Raw genomic sequence first — 4,710 nt, 5'->3', positions numbered from 1 at the left:
CAGAACATAGGATAAACATAGGATGCTCAAATAAGGGATTGGGTAGATGAAGAGGACAGATGAAGAGGGTGTTTTGGGAAAGCAGCCTCAGAAGGGAAGTTTGGTTTTCCATTATTGGAAATTCAGATGGCAGAGGTCCTATGCCTCCTGTGATATACTGAAAATGAAGAAATGTGCCACAGCATTACGTCTGTATCTTGTGCCCTCTACTGAGGCAGAGAAAAACCACACACATCCACCCTCTAACCCTTGCCATTTCCACTCTTAATGACTTTTCTCAAGTGCCCAAAAAAGAGATGACCCTCCACACATACAAAGGTAGGCTCAGTAAAGGGTCGAGCATAGAAAGCCTCAGTAACTCTTCTTGGTAGAACCAAAGCCAGAGAAGCCCAAAACAGCTGTTGCCTCATCCTTCTCCACGAATGTCAATTCCTCCTCTACCCTCTTTTTCTTCTCCTTCTGTTTCTCTTTTTTTATAGGCTTTGGTCTTTTCCTTCTCTTCTATGAGCTCCTTCATTCTTTCCTCAAAATCATTAATCTTTCTGCTTCTCTTCCATCTTTTTGTTATTGACTGCAAAGTATTTCTTCACCTGATCCACGGCGGAACATTCCGTACTCATAGACATGCCAAAGTTTTGGTGATATTTCTTTCCATTAATGTGATTCAGGAAGTTGATGCAATCCTTCACATATATTGTAGTCTGTGCATCTCAGACTGTAGAGTGGTCTTGGTCATGACAATTGTCTTCCAATCTTGGATTCCAGGTCCAACTTGTAGTCCCTTCTGTAGCTACAGAAGCTCCCGCTTGCACTGGTTTTCCAACCCTTTCTCTCTCTTCTGTGAGCCTCTTCTCAACAAGCTTCCCGTACTCATCTTGGTCTCACTTTCAGTGAAAACCCAAGTTTTTCAATGTGAAGTGGATCAAGAATCTGTTTTAACAAACTCTCCAGGTGATTCTTTTACCCAGTGAAGCCAAATGAAGGAAGTGTCTCAGGTGTAAAAATTAACAAATAAAAATTGTCTGAAGGACTCCCCTTTTGTATTGAAATTATTTCATCTTGGAAAAATATATTTTTGTTGGAAAGCAGTGTACCATGTTTCATAGTAGAGTTTTGGGCACTGTGTCTCAAAATAAGTCCAGAGATCCAAAGTGAACAGTTAGGAAATATACCATTGTTGAAAGCATCAACATCATTAATCAAGAAATACATAATCATTCATTAAAGAACTATTCAGATTCAAGAGCTAATGCTATAGTCTTAATTTTCCATGGTAGAGGATAATCAGAATTGTGGCTAACCTCTCAAATCCTCTGGTTTTAGCCCCTTAAGCACTGTAAATGTATGGACTTTATTCTTTTATCAGATATCATGGAGTAATTGTTGACCTGGGGCATGAATTGACTTGAAATTTTTTGTATCAGGGTATGGGTTGTGGTCTTAGTAGACTTGTAGCATATACATTGCCCTTCATCACTCGGCAGTGAAGAATGAAAATCAACAGCTTTTCCCAGCCTGCTGCTTAAGCAGCTGCTAACAGGCTGAGAGTGACCAGTCTCATTAACCCATTAGATGCTCTCTAGCCCAAGAGTAATCCTTAATGAGGCTGTTGCATTGTAGGTAGCCCAGCCATATACCAAAATGTTGGGACATTAAAGTAAGAACCTTAACTGTGGGGCCTCTAATGGAATTATTTTCATGTCAGAAGCTGATACATCAGAAAGGCACTCTTAAAGCTGGTAAAGCAAATGATACTATTACCATCTGCGAATCTACAGTGTTTTAAAAACATTGGAAACTTTGAATTCAGGAGAAACTTGGAAACTTTCCATTTTCCCAAACATCGTGTTCCCCTAATTAACAACTCTGTTCTCTAAAATAGGCAGCAATGTACAGCGTCAAGTCTCAAATTTAATACAAGAGTTGAATGTAGTACCGATACCTCTAAACTTCATGGTTCATAATTTCCTCTGGGCAGAATGATAATGATTGTATGCAAAAACCCCTATTTCCCTGTAGCCTAGAGGCAATAAAGATTTCATTTGTGTCCACAAAGAACTTTTAGGGCTATGTCAGTAAGACATTCAAAGCAAATTTTGCCACCTAGCTGTACCGCAGACACTCTGACTCTGGAGTGGATTATTAAACTCTCAGGTTAATGTGTGCTGGTGGTTGAGAGAAGACACCTAGTGTTTTGACAAGGCCACTAAGGTCCAGCGTTATACCTTTTCCAGCCGTAAACTCCTAGCAATTCCCCTTTATATGAGTTTCCTTTTATTGAAGAAAATAATTACATTTTCATTCACTTTCTACCTGCTTTGACTTACCTTTTCCTGTCTTTCCATTCTAATCAGGTCTGTACAAATATCTGATATATTTTTAAAAAAGCCCTGCTATTCTTTATTGTCACATTACATTACAGGAGGAAAGCCAAGCTTTTACATTTTCCCTGCTCAAGAAGATGCTGAATAAGGTTTGCCATCCATTCCCAGAAGCAGAAGCTCTATTAAAATTTTAGATTGTAATCTAATAAAATTTCATCTGATCCTATTGCTTTTCTTAACCACCCCCCAGCAATCAAGCACATAGTCTTAGTATCCAAGGCTAAGAAAAAAGGAGTTCATATATTGCATAAGTGTTTTCCAATAAATTTTTTAAAACTAGAAGGAGGTGGGAAGGGGAGCTTCAAGTAATTTTATAGGACCTCTGAGGCCCAGAGTTTTTAAGTAATCTTTTTTGATGTTTTTAGACAGACCATTAAGCTGAGGATAAAAGTCCCTGTGTTCAATATCTAGATACATTAAGCATTAGGTTGAAAATTTACAGCTTTCATTTTGACAAGGAAAATGACACGTTTGGTCTCAAGTGCTACCTTGAACTGTTTTTCAACACTGAGACAGGTTGTCAGGCTGAGGGTGGAGGTCTGTGCTCTTAGGTTCTGCAGAGGCTCCATGAAGGAAACTGCACTAGCCCTTCAGAAAGAACTGACCAAGCCCTGTGGACGGGGCTGGTCTCTGGTGGGGAGAACGGCTTGAGAACACCATCGCTTTGCTTCATTCCCTATTGGTGGAGGCCTCATCTAATGCCTTCCAATGAGAAAGTAATTGATATGAAGAAGAAAGGTATATCTTAGACAAGGAGAACACTTACATAAAAGGGTAGACTTCAAGCATACTCCATTTTTATTCTGCACATAAGAGATTTTTCAGTGGAGTCCCTTCTTCCTCAGACATGTCAAATTGCTTCTGGGGCCTGGAACTTCAGGGAGTTGTCTGAGCTAAGGGCGAAGGAGAGGTGGGGAAGGCATTCTGGGCCATAGGATCAGTGAATAGGGAGGTAGCAAAATGTGAGGAGAGTGTGGTGTGATCCAGAAGATGTAAGTAGTTGAAAACTACTGAAGCACTAAGAATTCTATAACTTCCCTGCCACCCTCCCAGCCAGAGGCGTATCTGTGGAAAATAATGCCCATGGCAAGTATGGAAACTGTGCTCCTGTTCAAACATCTAACACCCATAACTTTACCATAATATCTGCTCAAAAATACAAGTCAAGCTCATTATAGCACTTCATGGAAATTGTAAGTGTACCTTCTTTGCTTTCACTGATGAAAATTGGTCTAAGATATGCTCAAAGTCATTTTCTTCACTTTTTTCTTTTTCTACCCTCAGCAGAGCAAGATCACACAGTCTGCCTTTATACATGTTGTTGTTGTTGTTGTTATGTGCCGTCTAGTCAAACCTGACTCATAGAGACCCCTCCTTGGGTTTCCGAGGCAGTATCACTATGGAAGTAGGATTGCCCAACCTTCCTTCTGAGGAGTGGCTGGTGGGTTTGAACCGCCAGCTGTCTGGTTAGCAGGCTCTCAAATACAAAAGAATTGGTTTTCACTTGCTGAATGATCTCTCACGACTGGTATGGAAACTGTGATGGTTAATAGAAACTGCTCAGTGGTACCCCCCTTCAAGGGGTGTCCAGGGCCATAGTTTAAATACACCTCTGCTCCCACCACAAGGCAAGAAACGGAGATGGAGACAGAGGGAAGGAGAGACTGCAAAGAGTTTTATAAATTGGGATAAAATTTTATCTTAAAGGGGATTGATAGAGAAGAGAAGATTAGATGCTTATGTTGGAAAAATCACTCTGGCTTCTTGGTGAAGAACAGGCTATGGGTGGTGGGATAAGCTGGGGCTTAGAACACACTTTGGAGGTGAACGCAGTGACCCAGGGCAGAGGGATGAGCTGGGCAGTGCACTGTAGAAAAGGTGAGCACTCAGGGACACTGTTCACCAGGGGACTTGATAGAATTTGGTGATGGATATGAAACCCAGAAACTAAACCCACTGCCATCGAGTCGATTTCAATTCATAGTTACCCTATAGGTTGGAGTAGAACTACCCCATAATGTTTCCAAAGCTGTAATCTTTACAGAAGCAGACTGCCTCATCTTTCTCCTGTGGAATGGCTGATGGGTTCAAACTGCCAACCTTTTGGTTAGCAGCCAAATACCTTAACCATTGCATTACCAGAGCTCCTTGATGGTTGTGAAGGGAGAGTACAAAGACTTTCTTCCACATCTCAATTTCCTGAAGATCCAGGAATGGCAATATTACCCTCCATGGGATAGAGTCTCCTTGTTTTCTCTCTTTTCCTTTTTCACAACCTCTCTCCCACCTTCTCACAGTTCCTACTCTCCCCCTCACCATTTGCTTT

At 41.1% G+C, this 4,710-nt stretch overlaps 1 pseudogene; it reads right to left on the bottom strand.

Annotated features, from left to right (window-relative positions):
* Nucleotides 1–351: 351 nt before the first annotated feature.
* LOC103202015 overlaps nt 352–4,710 on the bottom strand; it is an 86,479-nt pseudogene continuing 82,120 nt past the window's right edge.

The sequence above is a fragment of the Orycteropus afer genome, unplaced genomic scaffold (genome assembly GCF_000298275.1).
Source record: "Orycteropus afer afer isolate SDZICR_OR568_19922 unplaced genomic scaffold, OryAfe1.0 scaffold00171, whole genome shotgun sequence".
Taxonomy (NCBI): Eukaryota; Metazoa; Chordata; class Mammalia; order Tubulidentata; family Orycteropodidae; genus Orycteropus; species Orycteropus afer.
The sequence above is the reverse complement of the archived record's forward strand: the minus strand, read 5'-3'. Positions and strand labels throughout refer to the sequence as shown.